This window comes from Silene latifolia, chromosome 9 (assembly GCF_048544455.1).
Source record: "Silene latifolia isolate original U9 population chromosome 9, ASM4854445v1, whole genome shotgun sequence".
NCBI classification, from domain to species: Eukaryota; Viridiplantae; Streptophyta; class Magnoliopsida; order Caryophyllales; family Caryophyllaceae; genus Silene; species Silene latifolia.
Window position 1 is genome coordinate 16,911,584 of NC_133534.1, and position 22,787 is coordinate 16,934,370.

Genomic DNA, 22,787 nt, shown 5'->3' on the forward strand with positions numbered 1-22,787 from the left:
AATCAACGATGTACATAATTAATGTTTAAATTTGTTACAAACATGTGTAAATTAAATGAAAATTTATTTAATTGTTTTTCTAGAGTAAAAAAAAAATAGCTTTCAATGCTTCTTGAAGTCTATATTAACTCGGTTTCCTATCATTGTCACCTACCAATTTCGGTGTACGCGGCCGGTAGTTCAGATTCCGAGTTTTATATTCCAAGTACAAATGCCGTCATTATTGATATTTAAAAAAAAAATTGTACACTGTATTTTTAAAAATTATGTTTTGATTAAATTTACTGTATGGTAAAATTATTCATAACAAAAATACATGTTATTCATTTTGTAATTCATTCCCGATGTATTTTCGATTCGTATATAAGTGTAATTCGTTCCTGAAATTATGTAATTTTATTGTGTAATTTTGTTTCAAAAATTATGTAATTCAATTACGTTAACTTGCTTTTGTAATTAATTCTGCGTAAATGTTATTCATTTTCTTTACACGGAATGTATAAAATTTTATCATAATATTAATTCGAAGAAGTATTCCATAAGATGATTTTATATAATTTGTTGCGAGACGGATTTTAGCGCATGTTTTAAACGACGGATATCTGAGCAATTAAATACGTTGCACACACATGGGTCCCACCATAACCTGGATTTTCGAAAAAAAAAAAAATTTGCATTAATGACGTGGATCTCTGTATGATGAATATTGTCTTCTGAATTTATATAGATAAGATTCTTAAAACCCTATTTACCGATCCTCCACATGTTCTGCTCATTATTATACTACTTTAGAATCTCTGCCTCTATCACCACATATCCCTTTCTTCTTTTTCCCTTTTATTTTCCATCTGTCGTTTCCTCTTGCTGCACGTTGTTGATTTCGATTCTCTGACCGGATTGTTGATCGTCTCAATTCTTCTCACTTGCTTTATATAAACAATAAGTATGTGTGCTACTCAATTTTTTTGTTTTGTTATAAATAGATTTATGATATGTTCTTAAATATATTTCCTTGTCAAAATCTACCCGGGGCTGTATATTAATTGCGTGTTTAAGTCGGACAAGTTGAGTTGCTTCAATGTCAGTTTAATGGAGCCGAGGGAGCCTTGGAGACGAATGAATGGATCCTTATTCAGTTTGAACATAAGGGCGATTATATGATGTTTTGAGTGCGTTAATGTCGGATTCGGGTCTGATAAGAAAACATGTAACGCCCCGTAAATTTCGGACCGTTAATATATTTCGAAAATAATTAATTAATCAAGTACAAATTTGACATTAATGTATTTAAAGTAAAAATAATTCAAAGAAATATAATTTTATTATATTTTGAATAAAAGTATTTATTTTGATAGTTTTGAAATGTTTAAAAATAGTTTAAACCGTGTAAAATCTTTTATTTCGAATTAAGGGCGTATCGGGGGGAAAATGACAATTCTTTTGAACGTTGGGTAAACGAAATTGAAAATGGGTCGTATGAATATTCAATTTTCTTGTAATCTCGTGTTTAAAAACTTTGGTCTTGTCGGAATTTGCATTTTACTTACGGTTTTAATTATTATCGTACCGAGTCAAAACCGACTCGAAAAATCCCGACTCGAACTCGATTCCTTCCTTTCCTTTCTCCCTTACACGACTCCCCTCACCCTTTCTTTTCTTTTTTTTTTTTTTTCTGATTTTCTTACCTCCTTCTTCCTCTATCGTCATTCCCTTGAACCATCAAACCAAAACACCATTTTTTCTTCATTTCAAGCTAAAAATCGACATAATTTCCTCGTTTCTTATCGGATTTTCACGAAATTTACCTTTCCGGAATCCCCTCGCCGAGATCTACAACTTAGTATGTTCTAATTTCAGTTTTCATTAAGTTGTTTTAAGACCAATTTTCGGAAATTCGGTATTTATGCTTAATTATTGTGTTTTTATTGTTTATTTAGGTGAAGAATTGGAAGACGAGTTCGGGGACTCGTATATTATAGAGGAAAGCGGATAGTTGCTAGTTAGGGTTTGGGTTTAAGGTGCTAATTGCTCTTTTTCTAGCTTAAGGTAACATATTTCGTGTTACTCGACGAAAGATCGTCACATGTTTTGATTTTTGTATGTTTGGTGATTTTTGTTTGAGTAGTAGTTTTCACATGTTAAAATTCGTTGCATGCATGCTTAATTTATGCCTTTTGTTAGTTTAAATTAACAAAGTTGAATTGGGAACGATTAATTAGTGTTCAGACGGTCTTTTACTAAACAAAAATGGAAAAAAAATGGAGGTGTAGGGGACGGCCAGCAGCCGACAGGCCCACGGCCGGCCTTGGGGTTGGCCCGGGTTGGTCTGTGCTTGTTTCGCGGTTTTTCGTACAATATTGGTCATTTCGGGTTAATTAATGTTAGAGTTGTATAAGTAACAAATGAGTAGTATTTTGAATTAAAGCATACTAGTAACAAAAATTATGTTAATGGTAAAATTTTGCTTATATTAATAGTTATCACATGTTAGGATAGTTTACAAAATGAATTTTATAGCGATAATTGTAATGTTTTGTTGATTGTGCCGAAAACTGAGCCTTAGTCCCTTTGACTGATGCGATGTCAGTTAATTGAGTGATTGGTTAGCCGCAATTTGACCCGTACCTGTCGCAGGGCTGGGGTTGCGGGTAAAAATTCGGTTGAATGATTTAGATAATCGGCCTTTGTGTCTCTGACGAGTATATGTTCACTGCTTGATAGCCTTTGTGTTCCTGACTAGTGGATTTATATCCAAGTTGGGGCATGACCTCAGTTACTTATTTTGATAGTAAGGGGTCAGCTTAAGTACTAGCCAACCCTTTGGTGGACTCCTTAGGGTACTCACTTCACTTTGTTTTTAAAAAAAGTTGTGGGTCTTGGGTGCGGTGGTGTGTATCCGCATGTCTAGGTCTGCGCAGATTTTAGGCTAGGGTTGTGTTGTCTCTTGGCCATGTTTTATTAATATTAACCGCTGAGCCAAGATACCGGTTCGATTACCTTCCCAACCTCGTGGTATAGACTCGAGTTACAAAGTAACTATTGACCGTGCTAAGAACTTATGCCTGTCTTTGATATATTGCCCTTTCTTGTTTGATGATTCTATGAATCATAGAAGGTGAGATGCAAGCCGGCTATGGTTGATAGAGTTTGGATTACAATTTGTTATATGTTTCACATGATAGTTTAGTTTGGTCAGTTAGGGGTCATAGGTTAGATTACATGATAATTACATTGTTTATCATATTGATTACATGTCACATTACATGTTACATTAATTTTGACGATTCGTGGCTGGGAGGACTCGAAGTTACTCCCCACTGAATTGTGGCTTTCGTGTTTGTATAAAATGCGATTGACAGGTTGTTGATGCTTTGTTGGGGTCACAGACGAGCTAGTGAGCAAGGAACCTTGGACCTAGTTTGGCTATTCTTTTAGTAAACCTTTTCCTTTTGGTTTTGTAAATAATTTGAAGGGACATATGTCTCCCTTTTCTATGTTGGTTTGTATCCTTATATTTCCGCGTCTTTGGTTATGTATGTAAATTAGTTTATCAGCTTTTGCAGGGTTTTGACACTCTTCTTGAGTTGGATTGGTTGTGAATGGTTTAGGAAGAAATTTTTTTGAAATTGCAGGTTTTTGATTAGTTGAACCATTTACAAACATATCCTACCAATTTTTCTGTAGAATTTACGTAATTAGTTAAGGCTAGATTTAAGGGTGTCACGGTTGGTATCAGAGCATATTGCTCCCGATGCACGTTTGTGCACCCCACTTAAAAATCACTCGACCTCTAAATAATAAACTTGAGAGATGGGTAGGATGGGTAGATATAGGATTTTATGTGGTAGTCTATTTGTGATTGCTAATTGTTAGGTACTAATTGATTTTCTCTTTTGTAAGTTGGCTCTCCAATAAATGTAGATAATGCAATCTTACCCTAGTATTCCAATCTCGTTGTTTATTTGTCTTCCAAATTCCTCTTGTCTTGCCTTGGTAACTGCTCTTCAATTCTTTCTTCCGTTTCATCCTTGGTTCGTTTTCTTTTTATAATAAGAGTCCTTGTGGACACCTTCCTTTTATTCCGCAGGATAGTTCCCTTGTTCAAGAGAACCCGGTTTTGAGAGAATGTATCATTGGAGGGTGAGAACGAGTTGAGAAATTGATTGTTTAAGGTTTGAGTTGTATAGGAGGATATAACTTGGGATCCTTTGGTTAGTCTTGTTAGTTGTGCTTGATATGAGAGTCTAGTGAGTTGAGAAACACCTTGGGATTTATGTCTTTTGAGAGCTTGTTTGTTATAGGTGATTGAGCGTGGGTACTACCTTAGCACATAAGATGTAATGAACCTAAGCTACTTCATTTGAGAGTCTCGGTATTGATTGTGGAGAATTAAAGGAATGATAGTTAGCCCTAATCCTTGTAGGCCTTGAAAGGAATACAATAGGACATTGATGTTGCTCAATGGATTGGTATTGTACTTTGGAATTAGTTAGTTTGTTAAACCTTTTAAGTTGACCAAATCTAGTATAAAGTAGCCCTTGTTGACCTTTCGAAATTTGAGAACACGTGGTTGACCTTATTAATCATATCTGGATTTGGGAATTTTGGTGGAATGTTGTTCGATGTAGTTCGTGAGTTCGAGGGTGTTGATACCCGTCGTTGTGAGTACCAAAAATAAATTTATAATCTCCTATTAAGACTAACCTAAGCTAGTGGTAACAGGGTCGAACCACAAGGAGGCAGTTGTAAACTTCAGTTGTTTTATGTTCAGTCTGAGGTAACTATTACGGGGGTTGATTTGAGTTGGTCGACAGCTAAAGATAACAAAGATAATAAACGTAATAAACAGATAAGAGAAAGGTACTAGGATGGTCGGGTCATTACAGCTTCGGCGGCAGCAAACTAAGTCGGTCTGAATTTAACACAAGTAAGGCGGGAAATAAGAGGTCCTCTCGGTCCACTCCTAACAAATAGCATCTCTCGATCTCGCTATAGGTCCCTAATGTCACTAATACTAACTTTCGTCCTGAAAAGTGACTAATGGTCTAAACTATACCTATCTTTCGATCTTAGCACAGTTTAGTCGAATTAATTGACGGTCAAGCAACCTACCCTATCTTTCGATCTAATGGGTCGGTCACAAAATAGGTATCTAACTGGTCGCATGCATTCGATTCGTTAAATACAAGTTTAAAAACAATTAAAACGAAGGGTGACCTTACAAGGTCAGTCGATCGACCAACAATGTCAGTCGATCGACTGACACGCGGGTTCAGTCCGTGTTCAATCTAATGCCGCCTAGCCATAAATCGCCTACATCCTAGCACAAGCTATTTAGCTACTCATGATGAAGGTAAAAACAACAATAAAACTCATGACAATTACAGAATTCATGCTTGATGTAAATAACAATAATGACGAAACGATAATTGGCTTTTTGGGGCACTAACTATCAATCCTATTCTAATAAAAGCAATAAACGGAAATAGGGCAGAATGAATACCGAAAATTCAGAGGAAAGATTAAGAACAATCGCAAAATTCCAATGCTAAAGTCGATAATCCAAAACCCTAACTCCGAAATAAGCTAAATTATTATGATGTGAAACTTAATGTATTCTCTGATATATTATTCGATCCTAAAACTAGATGCTGGTGTTACGTTATATAGCAATCAACGCAACAAATTCTTCTAAAACCTAAACTTCACGGGCTTTCTAAATCTCGTCTGGAATCGAAATCTGGTCGATCGACTAAAGATGCTGGTCGATCGACTGCTCCTCAGCAACAGTAGCTTCTGGAAACCGAGCCTTGGTCGATCGACTGATTAGGTTGGTCGGTCGACTGGCTAAGCTGCTACTTGACTTCTTTTAACTCGTGAATTCGTCTTTCGGGCCTTGGATTGCGCACCAAGCTCGTTCCTTAAGAAATTCCTTCACGTCATTTGCAATGCAGATTACTCGGGGACAGATTTTGCTTGATTTCCCGCTAAATTCTCCACATTTCTGCAATAAAGTACAAAAGCACGAAAGTAGAGGAAAATAGAGAAATATGGGCATATATGGCACAATTGAGCTCTGAAATGCGTGTAAAAAGAGATGTAAAACATCATATAAATGACACGCATCAAATCTCCCCAAACCAAACCTTGCTTGTCCCCAAGCAAGAACTAGACTCGATCTAATGACCTAATGGAACGAGTTCAATCTCAGAGCGAAATGCAAACTGTAAGGCCTAAACCAATTTAATGCACAACCAACAATCAACTAGTAATGTGAATCGTGCAAACGAATTATACAGTCGTCAAAAACTGCTGAACCGTTGACTATAGAGACTTATCAAATTGGACTCTCGCGGGTCGCTCAAATCACTCAATTAAGCACAGGTGATATATTTGTAAGATAGAAAGAATTAATATTTGTAGTGACTCTCACCTAACTACGACCTATGAAAACATGCCAGCAATAAATTATGAAGACGACCTCTATGACCGTACATACGCATTCCAACCAAACAGATGACCATTGACACACGCCGAGGTATAATTATGGAAATGTGAGGTATGGGTAAGAAGAGGCAAAACATTTAATGGTAAAGTGGAGGTACAGGTGATCAAGCTAGTACCAAAACGGAACCAAAGGGCAACATCCGACTTCTTTCTCATAATCAAACGAAACGGTGCTATAGCAAGCACAAAACTCACAATCTCCAAACTATCAAATCAATAAAACTCCCCATAGGATATAAATGAAACATGGGAGCAAAAATCGCCAAAAGATAAGGATTAAATTATGCGAATTGATCTTTCTTTTTCTCTTCGAAACTCAGTCGATCGACCAAAAGGAGCAGTCGATCGACTCATATGAACAGTACAGATTTTTTCCTCTTTTTTTTTTTTCTCTTTTTTCGAATCATTTTTTTTCATCATTTTTTTTCTTTTCTTTTCTTCTTTCATTTTCCAACCATCATCTCAAACATGAGCAAATACCACCAAAAATGAATAACAATCCCAAGAACATGGACTACTAGCTCGACAAGGGACAGGCTAAATGTAGGGTGTAGTAAATGGGACAAAAAGGTTATTTTTGGCAGATGTGGAGCTTATGGGTAAAATGAGAAAAGGCAACCTCTACCACATGTGTCAACTAACCACAAACCGAATGCATACAGGTATTAAGTAGATCAAATTCATAATTATGCAAATTAAGGAAACATGCCTCATAAGGAGTACTACTCACATTCCTAGATGAACTGGTCATGGATGACACCAGTTATGGGCTCTAAAAACTCAGAATATAATGTAGCTTGCCAATTATTAAAGTCAAGTCTCAAGTTCAGCAAGAATGTAACGAAAACTCGTAGATATGCACTTACGATTCTACTAATAACATGTAAGTCAAGCAAGGCTCAGGCAAAACAGGTGCAAATGCAAAATCATCATAGAAATACTACCGTTCCGACTCGACCTATATGCTAAAATAAACGTGCATTTTATGTAATTTTTTGAATTTTTTTTTCAATTTTTTTGAATTTTGTATATATAAGAGAAATGAAATAAAACAATGCAAAACAAAATTAAACGTGAATGCAAGCAAATGATATGCGACGCAAAACCCTTCCCCAAACCAAATCGCACAATGTCCCCATTGTGCAAAATCAAATAATGAAGAAAAGAGAAATGGGAATTTGCGAGAAAAAGGGAAATAAAAACAAAGACATAAAGTAAAGACTTGGGAACTCACAAGACTTTAAGCGCAGCAAAGGAAACCTCCCCAAACCAGCGTGAGCTAGGAGGTTTCAGTAGCCAGCAGTGCTACCAATAAGAACCTGAAAGACAGAAAACACCACGCATAAGACTGAAGAAAGCAATTTTGAAACGTAAATATTGTGCACAATTGAAACAGAAGAAGAAATAGATGATTCGACGGAAAATAAAGCGGAGTAGAAAACTCCCTTAGGTCCGCATATCGACCCAACACAGCAGGGGAGAGGTCGTGAACGAATACAGCAGCAGCAGCAGTCGATCGACCTAAGGAGGCAGTCGATCGACCAGATGGTCGTGAACAGTAGCTCCTGTAACCCGCAACTCAGTTGATCGACCAATGATACCAGTCGATCGACTGAAAACACTGCTGCAGTGTCTTATTTCTTCGTAATTGCTCAATGATTTGAGCTAATAAGCTCTAATTACCTGCAAATGCACAATAGTACGCGCCCAAAATTGCGCAAAACCCAGAACGAAGTCTAAAGTACTTAAAAATCCTAAGCAAACGAAATAAAAGCGAAGTTATCGCGCACTCAAAAGCAATAAAAAATAGTTCGAAAGCAATAAAATGAAGTTTATAACGAACTTGATCAACTAATAGTTGATCAAAAAGGACCAAGGGATGGCCCACTTCGTCGGCTTCTGGCTACTAGAGGTAGCCTCAATGGTGCTCATCTTATCAGTTGCACCCTTCGTAGCTTCGACAGTCGGAGAATTCAGCTGATCAGCTTCGTCATCTCCCCAATCAAGGACTTCCTCGGAGTCGTCAGACTCCAAATCTGCCCATCTCACCTTAACTGGCTCATCTTCCACTTCCTCGTCAGTCCCATAGCTTAAGCATCCAAGACCTCCTCTTGAAACGATCTGCTCTGTCGCAGCTGGAGCATCCAACGGCTCTTCCTTCCCCAAACCAGCGCCTGCGATGTCTAAAACAACAAGTTTTTCCTCCTTCTTGCTCCCAGTTCGGGGCGGAGGGGTTAACACAGCAGTAGATACAGAGACAGGCAATTCAGGAAGCACAAAATACGATTTCTTTTCAGAAACCGTGTTACAGGTGACAGGCCACATGGCATCCTTTTTCTTAGCCGGTTGGGCAAAAATAATAGAGTGTTTCCCAACCTTGAAGGTCAAGGTTCCTAAACCGACGTCGATGACTGCACCAGCAGTGTGCAGAAATGGCCTACCCAAAATAATGGGAATATGGTCATCCTCAGGCATGTCAAGGACAACAAAGTCAACAGGGAAGAAAAACTTCCCTATCTGGACGGGTATGTCCTCTAGGACTCCTATGGGTTCGACCGCAGAGCGGTCAGCCATCTGGACTGTCATCTCAGTGATAGCAAACCTGGTCAGTTTAAGCTTCCTAGCTAAACTCAAGGGCATGACACTTATGCTAGCTCCCAAGTCACATAAAGCCTTTTCGATAGAAAAGGTACCTATGCTACAAGGGACGGAAAAACTGCCCGGGTCTTCTAACTTATGGGGCGCAGTGTGAGACAAGTAGGAGCAAGACTCTTTGGTTAACGCAACAGTATGAACATGTTCAAGTGATTTTTTCTTTGACAACAACTGTTTCATAAACTTAGTATATGTTGGCACTTGGTTAACTAACTCAAGAAAGGGTACCTGAACATTTAAGCTACGAATAACTTTCTCAAATTTGCCAAAAGTAGACCTGGCAAAAGTATACCGAACCCGAAAATCCGATCGAAAATACCCGAATCGACACCTGACCGTACACCTGAAAGGTATAACTGAACTTCACCCCGAAACCTGAATCGACCTGAATTGATTCGAAATCAAACCGAATTTGTAATATCCGAAATAGACCCAAGATCGAATGAACCTGAACTGTTTCAACCTGAATTGTTTTAATCCGAACCGATATATACCTGAACCGATTTCAACCCGTACATTGATGACGGAAACCGAACATTGAAACCCGAAATGACCCGAATGTACCTAGGCGTCACATTTAGGGTGTCTTTTTGTACATGAGTGTCACCCCTTTGACGTCAATGAATTAATATTATATCGTAGTTATGCAACAAAACTTTATTTATTACTTTTTTTATAAAAAAATATTCGTATTATATCCAATCTTTTAATAAAAACCTAATCCCTTGACATCCGATCCGATTATGACCTGACTCGAATCTCATCTGCTCTGATATTGACCCGACTCGAACCTTATTTGCACCGATATTGACCCAACTCGAACCTGAACCAACCCGAAATATCTACAACCGATTAAAAGTGAAAACTGAATCCAACCTGAATTGAACCGAACTGAAATCGAAAAAAAAGATAAACCGAAATAACCCGATCCGAAAGAACCCGAACCAAAACTGATCCGATTGACTCGTTTGCCACCTCTAGCCAAAAGATACCTGTTCCTTGGTTGGCACGAGTCTCTCCGGATATGGGGCTGTAAGGAGCACCTTAGCCCTCTCTTCTAATTCGCGTGCGCCGGCGTCCTTGGACCTTGGCTGGAAGTCCGTCACCTTTTCTTTGTTGAAGCTAGACCCCTCCTCAGACCGTCTCAAATGAGACCCATTAACCGTCATTGGATCAAACTTCGGAGCCGGGACTGACCCATCAGCACTCGGGTCTGTCCCCAAAACTTTCGGGACTGTGGTACCCCGAAACAAGTGGTCTCGTAGATTAGTTGGCATTAAAGGACGAAACTCTTCAACATCGTGATAACATTGGTCGATCGACCATCCTCCTCGATCGATCGATCTGGATTGCACTGCACGAAGCTCCTCAGAACCCGTGTTTGATCGATCGACTAGGTATATCGATCGATCGATCAAATACCCTGGCGACGGCATTTTTTTTTGATTTATCCGTTACAGCTTTGTTTGGACTCGGATCTGCCTCATTCTTCTCAACAGCTTTCTCGACCATGGCAGGACCATCAAGGGCGGACCCGCTCCTCAAGCTGATGGCATGTAGGGTCTCCTTTTGCTCGGGTTGAGTGGGTAAGTGCCCGGGAGCTCGAGTGTTATTTTTACTAGCCAATTGAGCAATTTGGCTCTCTAATAGCTTCATCCCGACCTCTCTTGCTTGGGACTCCTTAAGCAACAGATTCTTAAGCTCGGCAAACTCAGAATTCGGTGACTGTTGCTGCTGCGGCACATAAGGAGGCTTTTGATACTGTTGTTGCTTTTGATGAGGAGGCACATATGGCTGCTGTTGTGGCGGAGGTTGAGTTAGGTTTTGGACATTCTGGCTCCTCCAACTCAGGTTCGGATGTGGTGGCTCGTAGTAGGTGTTTGTCTGCCTATAGTGTTGAAAGCGCAAAGACATGATTCAAAAGGACTAGGCAGTTTTTCGAGACATGGCCCTCAACTCCACACCTTTCACGAGGCACGAAGGGACCGTCCCGCACAAAGCATTGACTTGGTACATCCCACCTTTAGATGCTCCCCCTAGCTCATATTTGTCGAATCTCGCGGTAAGAGCCTCAAGTGCAGCAACAGAGGAGGATTCAGCAGCTCTCCTCTGGTTCCCTCTCGAATTCCCATACTCGGCCTTGTGGGTAGCTAGATCGTCAATGATCTTCCACCCTTTTGTTGCTCCCAAATTCTCAGCGAATCTTCCATTGGCTGCAGCATCCAAAATGGCCCTCTGATCGTCGTACAACCCATTGTAGAAATGATTGCACAAACTCCATTTCGCAAACCCATGGTGCGGTATGGTTCGCACCAACTTCTTGAATCGGACCCACGCTTCGTGGAAATTTTCATCTGGTCCTTGTTTAAAGCCCGTGATCTGAGCTCTAATAGCGATCGTCCTTGAAGCAGAAAAGTACTTCTTGTAGAACGCTAGTGCCAATGTATTCCAATCAGTAATCTCTAGAGCAGCTCGGTCCAGATCTCTATACCATTCCCTTGCAGCATCGCTAAGGGAGAAGATAAACATAGTTTCCTTGATCTGGTCCTGGGTCACGCCAGCTGGTGGGGGAATGGAGCAGCAGTAGTCAATGAAGGTCTCCATATGTTTAGCGCATCTTCATTTGCAGCTCCCCGAATCGGTTTCTCTCTACCATAGTGATGTAGGCGGGCTTTGGTTCGAACTTTCGGCTTCTCCCGGTAGTTCGAATCCCTTATATAAGTTCGCGGCCGTCGGCTCAGAAAAACTAGCTATACTCGCTTCCTCGGCCATGACCGAAAATTCGGAGAAGTAACTGTCTCTACCAAGATGTAGAAACGGGTGAAGATGGTGGATTTTCTTCGAACAGCTCGTTCTCGTAAAAGCTAGAATGAGAACTTGGCCCTTCCGGCTGTTGTTCTTGAAATAACCTCCTCTTTACGTGCAAAGATCTTTCAATCTCTGGATCAAATGGCAGTAATGGACCACCCTGTGACCTGCGCATAAGAGGAAACTACAACAAAATATAAGAACAGTTTAAGGAACGGATGTTCCTTAAACTAAGAAAGACTAAAAACAAAAACAACTAAAATTAGGACTATTGCCTCCCCGGCAACGGCGCCAAAATTTGATACCCGTCGTTGTGAGTACCAAAAATAAATTTATAATCTCCTATTAAGACTAACCTAAGCTAGTGGTAACAGGGTCGAACCACAAGGAGGCAGTTGTAAACTTCAGTTGTTTTATGTTCAGTCTGAGGTAACTATTACGGGGGTTGATTTGAGTTGGTCGACAGCTAAAGATAACAAAGATAATAAACGTAATAAACAGATAAGAGAAAGGTACTAGGATGGTCGGGTCATTACAGCTTCGGCGGCAGCAAACTAAGTCGGTCTGAATTAAACACAAGTAAGGCGGGAAATAAGAGGTCCTCTCGGTCCACTCCTAACAAATAGCATCTCTCGATCTCGCTATAGGTCCCTAATGTCACTAATACTAACTTTCGTCCTGAAAAGTGACTAATGGTCTAAACTATACCTATCTTTCGATCTTAGCACAGTTTAGTCGAATTAATTGACGGTCAAGCAACCTACCCTATCTTTCGATCTAATGGGTCGGTCACAAAATAGGTATCTAACTGGTCGCATGCATTCGATTCGTTAAATACAAGTTTAAAAACAATTAAAACGAAGGGTGACCTTACAAGGTCAGTCGATCGACCAACAATGTCAGTCGATCGACTGACACGCGGGTTCAGTCCGTGTTCAATCTAATGCCGCCTAGCCATAAATCGCCTACATCCTAGCACAAGCTATTTAGCTACTCATGATGAAGGTAAAAACAACAATAAAACTCATGACAATTACAGAATTCATGCTTGATGTAAATAACAATAATGACGAAACGATAATTGGCTTTTTGGGGCACTAACTATCAATCCTATTCTAATAAAAGCAATAAACGGAAATAGGGCAGAATGAATACCGAAAATTCAGAGGAAAGATTAAGAACAATCGCAAAATTCCAATGCTAAAGTCGATAATCCAAAACCCTAACTCCGAAATAAGCTAAATTATTATGATGTGAAACTTAATGTATTCTCTGATATATTATTCGATCCTAAAACTAGATGCTGGTGTTACGTTATATAGCAATCAACGCAACAACTTCTTCTAAAACCTAAACTTCACGGGCTTTCTAAATCTCGTCTGGAATCGAAATCTGGTCGATCGACTAAAGATGCTGGTCGATCGACTGCTCCTCAGCAACAGTAGCTTCTGGAAACCGAGCCTTGGTCGATCGACTGATTAGGTTGGTCGGTCGACTGGCTAAGCTGCTACTTGACTTCTTTTAACTCGTGAATTCGTCTTTCGGGCCTTGGATTGCGCACCAAGCTCGTTCCTTAAGAAATTCCTTCACGTCATTTGCAATGCAGATTACTCGGGGACAGATTTTGCTTGATTTCCCGCTAAATTCTCCACATTTCTGCAATAAAGTACAAAAGCACGAAAGTAGAGGAAAATAGAGAAATATGGGCATATATGGCACAATTGAGCTCTGAAATGCGTGTAAAAAGAGATGTAAAACATCATATAAATGACACGCATCAGGTGTGATTCTAATTTATGGTATCGGAGACTAGAAGTATTAAGTGGTGAGATGATGGAGTAGATAAGCTATGGTACTTGGGGATGACATAGTAAGTGAAGTTCAATGACGAGAATTGTAAAGGAGATACTTTGGGACTTGGATGTTAACAAATGAAATTGTGTGGTGAATTGATTTTGGCTCTTAGAATCAATTGAGTTGAGGAATACCTACCATTGTGAAGTCCTTGTTAGTCTTATAATTTGGTAGACTGTTGGGGCTTGGTTGAGCACCTTAGTGATGTAACCTTATCATATCGATCATAAGCTTTGATGAGTGTTTGGTAAGCGGTAACCCTTTCATTGTGCCACTTCTATTCTCCTTTCCTTCTCTCTAACGTTCGTTGAACCTTGTTTTTATGCCGAATTTTACGTATCTTCTTCTTACCCGAGATATCTTCTTAACTTGAATACCTGTTATTTATGTCAACCGTTATCTTTACGGACCGACTCCTTAGTTTCCTAATTTATCGAATTCATGCACCCTTCGGAAATGTTTTACCGTTTCTCTATCACTCCTTATCTCCTTAGTATAGTTGGTACCTTGTTGACCATGTTTACGGAGTTAGTGAGATGTGACTTGAGGATATAGGATTGGCTAAGTAGTCAAGTTTGTGTTTGGCTTCCATAATCACTTTGGAGATGAAGGTTTGATAATGTATATGTTACCGTGTGAGAAATATTAAATGTGGGATTATTAGTTGGTTTTAGTGAGTGATATTGATTACTACTTGAGGTATGGCATGAGAGTGAGAGTAAGCTACATTATTGGGAGGTTTTAGCACTTGTTTTGGTAACTAGAAAGGGTAATGGTATGGATGACACCAATTGTTAGGCTAAGGAACATAATTTCAATTTATGGTTTTAGGAACTCTGAGGTGATAAAGTGTTGTTACAATTATGACCTTGTACCTTGAGAATTTGATGGTAAGTAAGTTTAGGATATCAAATTTGAAAGAATACACCTTGGGGATGTTGATGACCAGAATGGATTGGTGATGTGATGTGGTATTAGTTGGCTCTTGAGAGTTCTTGAGTTGAGAGAGACTTAGTATTGAGAAGAATTTGTTAATCCTATAGTTTTATAGACCTTGAGGTCGCATTGAGTGCTTGAGATGATGAGACGATGTTCAAGCTGGGTGTAGTTCTGCTTTTGAGAATCCTTAATAAGTAAAAGGATAGAGAAACTTGAGATCCTATTGATTTTTCATAATTTGAGGTTGGTATGTTACTACCTTGTTTTGAAATGAGAACCTTGTGGAATATTTGAGGAACCTTCTCTTGGAGTTTAGAGCATGGTATTGGGACTCTTGATTGAAGGTTTACTTTTTGAGGAACCCATAGTTGACACTAGTGGGATACAAATACAGCTTTGTTGGAAGTCTTGACCTTAGGCTTGTGAAAGTTGTTTCGGGATGTTTGAGAATTTGGAGCGATGAGATCACACTTATAGTGAAATATCTTGTTCCAGGGAATATGTTAGGAAGAAGTAACATAAGTGATTGAGGAGACTCTTGGGAGTGATGTTGTTATTTGAGATATGAGTGTCTGGCGTTTCCTTGGTGTCTAATTTCCCTTCTTCCTTGATCATGAGCGTTACCGCTCATATCTCTCTTCCTTACATCATCATACTCCTCTCGTAAGTTTGATGTTGGTAACCTATGAAACTCTATCTTTGACATCCTTGTAATTATGACTTCAATTCTTACCCTATAAAATTCATCATAGCTCTTTTTGATTAGTTAAGGTTGAATCATCTTAATATACTTTGTTTTATATACTATCTAAGTTATTTTCCGTGTTGTACAATTCTAAATTTTCAAGCCACCAGTTTTGATTCATTCATAAAATTTTATGTTGCTTCTGCAAACCTAACCTATTTTTAAAGATTTGAAAATGAAATTTTAATTTATTTCCATAAGGTATTCCTTTTCTTACTCTTTTTCCGAATTACTAAGCCTTGTATAATCATAATTAGTAAAGATAGTATTCTTACTATAGAATTTTAAACTAAAAGTTTGAAAATGCTTGTATGATTTTCAATGGTTTTAACATTAGTGAATGTTGAATCTCGTTGTTGGTGACGTCCCAATAATGGGTTTTCTCATTTATTGGTGTAGAAATATTTTTATATCTTAATATGAATACGGATGTTCTTGTCTCATCAACAAGAGTATCACCGTTTCATTGAAAAGATACCTATATTTTCTTATAACTATAATTTCTCCTTCTAAGTTTCGAGGGCGAAACTTTTTAAAAGGAGGGGTGATTGTAACACCCCGTAAATTTCGGACCGTTAATATATTTCGAAAATAATTAATTAATCAAGTAAAATTTGACATTAATGTATTTAAAGTAAAAATAATTCAAAGAAATATAATTTTATTATATTTTGAAGAAAAGTATTTATTTTGATAGTTTTGAAATGTTTTAAAATAGTTTAAACCGTGTAAAATCTTTTATTTCGAATTAAGGGCGTATCGGGGGGGAAAATGACAATTCTTTTGAACGTTGGGTAAACGAAATTGGAAATGGGTCGTATGAATATTCAATTTTCTTGTAATCTCGTGTTTAAAAACTTTGGTCTTGTCGGAATTTGCATTTGACTTACGGTTTTAATTATTATCGAACCGAGTCAAAACCGACTCGAAAAATCCCGACTCGAACTCGACTCCTTCCTTTCCTTTCTCCCTTACACGGCTCCCCTCCCCCTTTTTTTTCTTTTTTTTTTTTCTGATTTTCTTACCTCCTTCTTCCTCTATCGTCATTCCCTTGAACCATCAAACCAAAACACCATTTTTTCTTCATTTCAAGCTAAAAATCGACATAATTTCCTCGTTTCTTATCGGATTTTCACGAAATTTACCTTTCCGGAATCCCCTCGCCGAGATCTACAACTTAGTATGTTCTAATTTCAGTTTTCATTAAGTTGTTTTAAGACCAATTTTCGGAAATTCGGTATTTATGCTTAATTATTGTGTTTTTATTGTTTATTTAGGTGAAGAATTGGAAGACGAGTTCGGGGACTCGTATATTGTAGAGGAAAGCGGATAGTTGCTAGTTAGGGTTTGGGTTTAAGGTGCTAATTGCTCTTTTTCTAGCTTAAGGTAACATATTTCGTGTTACTCGACGAAAGATCGTCACATTTTTTTATTTTTGTATGTTTGGTGATTTTTGTTTGAGTAGTAGTTTTCACATGTTAAAATTCGTTGCATGCATGCTTAATTTATGCCTTTTGTTAGTTTAAATTAACAAAGTTGAATTGGGAACGATTAATTAGTGTTCAGACGGTCTTTTACTAAACAAAAATGGAAACAAAAATGGTGGTGTAGGGGACGGCCAAAGAATGCAGAAGCAGTTCACGCAGACCCACGGCCGGCCTTGGGGTTGGCCCGGGTTGGTCTGTGCTTGTTTCGCGGTTTTTCGTACAATATTGGTCATTTCGGGTTAATTAATGTTAGAGTTGTATAAGTAACAAATGAGTAGTATTTTTAATTAAAGCATAATAGTAACAAAAATTATGTTAATGGTAAAATTGTGCTTATATTAATAGTTATCACATGTTAGGATAGTTTACAAAATGAATTTTATAGCGATAATTGTAATGTTTTGTTGATTGTGCCGAAAACTGAGCCTTAGTCCCTTTGACTGATGCGATGTCAGTTAATTGAGTGATTGGTCAGCCGCAATTTGACCCTGCACTGCCGCAGGTTGCGGGTAAAAATTCGGTTGAATGATTTAGATAATCGGCCTTTTTCTTGTTTTAGGTCATTTATCAAGCTTTAGTTCACATGTATAGCTTATTGAATTTAATAGTGTCTTGTATTGTAGAAATGGCCCTAGATTCCCTGAAGCCTTTAATTTGGTTAATATTGTTAGAATTGGAAATACTTATTGAGGATTCTGTTGGTTTATCTGCTGAATAGACATTTATATAGCCTTTCACATGATAGAATGTTAGCATTTAGGTTGGTAAGTAGGACTTTTTGCCCTCTTATGGTTAAGTGGGTGTCTTACTTGACTTGTGTGGTGAGTCTTGTGTGGTGTGGGCTAAAGTATTCAAGCTGGGACTAGCTGGGACTAGGTCCTAGGTGAGTATTTCGGCCTTCATCATAGATAGGTCTTTATAGTCTCTGACGAGTATATGTTCACTGCTTGATAGCCTTTGTGTTCCTGACTAGTGGATTTATATCCAAGTTGAGGCATGACCTCAGTTACTTATTTTGATAGTAAGGGGTCAGCTTAAGTACTAGCCAACCCTTTGGTGGACTCCTTAGGGTACTCACTTCACTTTGTTTTAAAAAAAAGTTGTGGGTCTTGGGTGCGGTGGTGTGTATCCGCATGTCTAGGTCTGCGCAGATTTTAGGCTAGGGTTGTGTTGTCTCTTGGCCATGTTTTATTAATATTAACCGCTGAGCCAAGATACCGGTTCGATTACCTTCCCTACCTCGTGGTATAGACTCGAGTTACAAAGTGACTATTGACCGTGCTAAGAACTTATGCCTGTCTTTGATATATTGCCCTTTCTTGTTTGATGATTCTATGAATCATAGAAGGTGAGATGCAAGCCGGCTATGGTTGATAGAGTTTGGATTACAATTTGTTATATGTTTCACATGATAGTTTAGTTTGGTCAGTTAGGGGTCATAGGTTAGATTACATGATAATTACATTGTTTATCATATTGATTACATGTCACATTACATGTTACATTAATTTTGACGATTCGTGGCTGGGAGGACTCGAAGTTACTCCCCACTGAATTGTGGCTTTCGTGTTTGTATAAAATGCGATTGACAGGTTGTTGATGCTTTGTTGGGGTCACAGACGAGCTAGTGAGCAAGGAACTTTGGACCTAGTTTGGCTATTCTTTTAGTAAACCTTTTCCTTTTGGTTTTGTATATAATTTGAAGGGACATATGTCTCCCTTTTCTATGTTGGTTTGTATCCTTATATTTCCGCGTCTTTGGTTATGTATGTAAATTAGTTTATCAGCTTTTGCAGGGTTTTGACACTCTTCTTGAGTTGGATTGGTTGTGAATGGTTTAGGAAGAAATTTTTTTGAAATTGCAGGTTTTTGATTAGTTGAACCATTTACAAACATATCCTACCAATTTTTCTGTAGAATTTACGTAATTAGTTAAGGCTAGATTTAAGGGTGTCACAGAACAACAGTAATGGCCAATACGTTGTGTTGATTATAAGTGGAAGTTAGGGACTCAGCCTATACTATTAATTAGTACTCCCTCTGTCCCGGTCATTTGTTGTCCTTTTCCATTTTTGGGTGTCTCAGTCATTTGTTGTCCTTTCTATTTTAAGAATGAACTTGATGAGTAATTTGATAATTCTCATTCAATTTGTTCCACTTGTCATTTAGTTATTGGTCCTTTCCTCTTTCCTTGGTCTTTGTGCCAACAATTGACCGGGACGGAGGGAGTATCTGATAGTAGTTACATTCTTCTCTTTTGAGTAATATCTTTGGTGAGATAGACTAGGTAGAGGTTCTAATTTAATATGGATATGAGTTGGCGAGAACTTCGCTTTTATGGAGATCTTAGGTTGTAAAGGTTTGTTATGGCAGTTGAATGAAACCATATTTCAATATTTGTACTGATAGTTTTTCAAAGGGGTTTTTATGTGATCAATATGGTGGACATAGTGTGCTTAGAATATCATGCCTGTAGCTAATACACTCATAATGGATCTCTAAGAGTAATCATTCTACAACTTGGCATTAATTTGAGAGTTCATAACATCTGAGTCTTAATTATATGGACGAGTTTAATCTTTTTGACCTTGGATCTTATCATCACGTACATTGGAGTTTGGCTTTGGTATTTTGTTTAAATTGACATTGGCTGGTGATGGCAGTTGGAGTGGAGCCTCTTCTGGGTATAGAGTAATTTAGCAGAGGGCATAAATGAGACATTATGAGTGTTTTGAGCATTGTTATGTAATAGTGTGTCTGTGTAATAAATTGGAGTTACTCTCATTTGTGAATAGTGTAGTAATTAGGTAACTTGTAGCTTGCGGATTTGAAGTAAAGGAATCTTTGGATTAAGCTTAGCTGTGTTTGGTCGCCTTTGAGGTAAGGACTTTTATCCTTTTTAAAATTAAGAGCATGTTCGGTTTAACATTTAAAGAGTTTTTATATACTTTTGGTAACGATGATTTTATATTAGCTTTTCTGAAATTTTAAATATTGTTCTATGCGACCATGGGTCACCAGTTGGAAATTTAAATTATCCGGCGCAAGCCGTCTTGGTGATTATGTAGCAGACTCTGAGAGTTCTGTTGGTCTAGCAGGTTTTAAGGTGCGTCTAAGACGTCCCTGGGATTACGTCCCGAAATCTGAACTCTTGGCCCGAGTTCCTTTTGGGTGGGGTTTGACCGGCCCCCACTCGCTAGGGGGGTTAGACTTTCTCCTTTGGCAGCCTCATCCTACTGACTGCCCAAATGTGAGAGATGCGCATTCTTATAAGTCTGACCAAGCACAGGTGATACCTCTAGACCGTGTCAAGGGTAGGACCTTGGCACACAGGTGGTGAAAGTTATGGACTTTGAACGATTGTATAATTGTTATTGGATTTACAATAATGTTGATTTTGGATTACAATTCTTTCTTACTGACTTTTGGAGCTTGTAAAGTTTATAATATTGTTCTATTATGAATTTATCATTTCTTCTTATTTTTTCTCAAAACTCAGCTTTTGCTGACGTCCTTATGTTTTGGGTCGTTCCCTCACTGGAACCTGTACCTATTTATGTTTTGGGTACAGTTGATACTTGATAGGTACAATTAAGATGCTTGAGATGCTGCATGGGTGCATGCTAGATCCGGGGATTAGTACGAGCGTGGAAGGATTTTGAATAAAGACTTCGTCTTAATCTATTTAAAATTTTATAAGATCTTGGACTTGAATTATACTTATTGTTTTAGATTTTGTAAGACTTAAGTCTTCCGCTTCAACGTTTTGATTATTTGATAAAGTTTTGAGACATGTACTTTGTTTTTATGGATTGACTCTGTATTTACCTTGCACTTGGCATTTTAAGCTAAGTGTGGAGTGACAGCCGTGAATTTTTCCATCTCTAGTTTATCGTTTTGGTCGGTAAAATTTAGGGATGTTACACTAATCCACCATAAAACTCCACCTTTATATTTTTTTAATATTTTTAACGAAAATTATTTTCGCAGTACACATTTTACTCATTTCAGTACATTTTGTACCAAATTTTCCATTTTTCTACCCTTGACTAAAAAACATAAAGCCTAATTTTCTCTAATTCTCTCTATTGTTACATCGATTCACTAATTCATTACTGATAACTAAATTGACTCTTTCTTATAATTTTGTATCTTTTTTTAATAATTAGGGTTTATGTATCTCTGTATTCTTCACCAAATCAAATTCTTTATCATCAACATTATCATCATCATCGTCATCAATAGCTTCCTTAACACCTTCATCCATCGAAACGAGACGATTATCAGTCTTATTTGTTTGCTTAGGAATTAGGAAAGTTATGTATAAGTCTTGTTGCAGGAGGAATTTTCAGAAGATCTGCTTCGTTAATCAAGTACTTCGTATGAAGATAGGGTTTCTAGCATCTTTAATTGTTGATTTTAGCATCTCTAACAAAAAATCATTAGTTTAACTGCAAAACTATTAACGATGTAGTACATAGATAGTGTGCTTTGGTAATTAAACTAGTGATTTTTTATACATCGTTAATGGTTGATTTTAGCGTATATTTTGTGCACTACATAGAAATCAACGTAATATATTTATACAGATATTAGGTAAATTTATCAACGTAGTACATACTAATTTACGTAAAATAATTGTAAAACTCGAATTGGGAGGGCGATCCTCCCGGTGAACTGACCGTACCCAAACCGTAGTATATTAATAAAGTTGTGCAATACAGTTATTTAAATAATTGTCAACGTAGTATGTGTTTATTAGAGGAGAATGAGTATCTGAAATTAGAGAGAATAGATCAGAGAGAAATAAGAGAGATAAAATGGGAGGAGAAATGAGAGAAGTATAATTGTCAATAGTGTACTGCGATGAGTAAAATGTGTATTGCGAAAATCATCACCCATTTTTAATATGAGCGTACACTTCGTTTTCTCCTACGTACATTTTATCGATTCCGAGCTCAAAACAATTTTGACATAAGAAACCCGAATGCATTTAAATGTCCTTGTGATCAATATGACCAACAAATCTAAACTTTATAAGTCAAATTAGGAAGATTACCATGGGACGCAAGGAGTATAACTTTGACTACAAGTAATTGTTGGTACTTGGAGGAAATAGGATGATCGAAACCTCAAATTGACAATTATTCGAAAACCGGAATAATATAGAACTTGGATATTTTGTAGAATCAAGTATTAGATACGTTTTCCTATAAGAAATAATTGACCCTGTTACATGCCCCGGGTTTCACCCAAAAAATAAATTTCATTCATTTATACTCCCTTTGTCCCTGCCATTTACAAAAAGACGAGCCCAATTATAACCCAGCCCAAACTCACTCACTAGTCACTTCGCTCTAATCTTTGCTCTCCCTTGTGTCATGGATAGGGATGGCAATGGGTAGGGTCTGGGTAGGGTCCGCCTAGACCCGGACCCGAGATTTTCCCTTTGGACCGTACCCGACCCAGACCCGCAAGGGTCTAAAATTTGAGGACCCATACCCGGACCCTATGGTTAAGGGTAGGGTCTGGGTCTACCCGCGGGTCCGAGTTTCAGCCACTTTAGTAACAAGATTAACAGCTATGGGGTCTATAATATTAAAAAAAAAATCATACTACTTTAACATTATGAGTTTATTAATCTGTCGTTAATGGTGGTTGTCGGTCGCCGCCTATTAGAGAGGTGGTTGTCAGTCGCGTATCAGTGTTGTGGTGGTGGTGGTGGTTTTCTTGTGTCAGTTGTGGAGTGGTGGTATTGTCAGAAGAGTTTGGTTGGGTTTTATCACTTTATG

The 22,787-nt window shown here is 38.1% G+C and overlaps 1 long non-coding RNA gene across 1 annotated transcript; it reads left to right on the top strand.

The window, feature by feature from the left end:
* The first annotated feature begins 753 nt into the window (after window positions 1–753).
* LOC141599236 (uncharacterized) lies at window positions 754–20,860 on the top strand. Its single transcript, XR_012523774.1, has 2 exons — window positions 754–943; window positions 20,567–20,860. It is a non-coding gene; the product is annotated as an uncharacterized LOC141599236 (long non-coding RNA).
* Window positions 20,861–22,787: the final 1,927 nt, after the last annotated feature.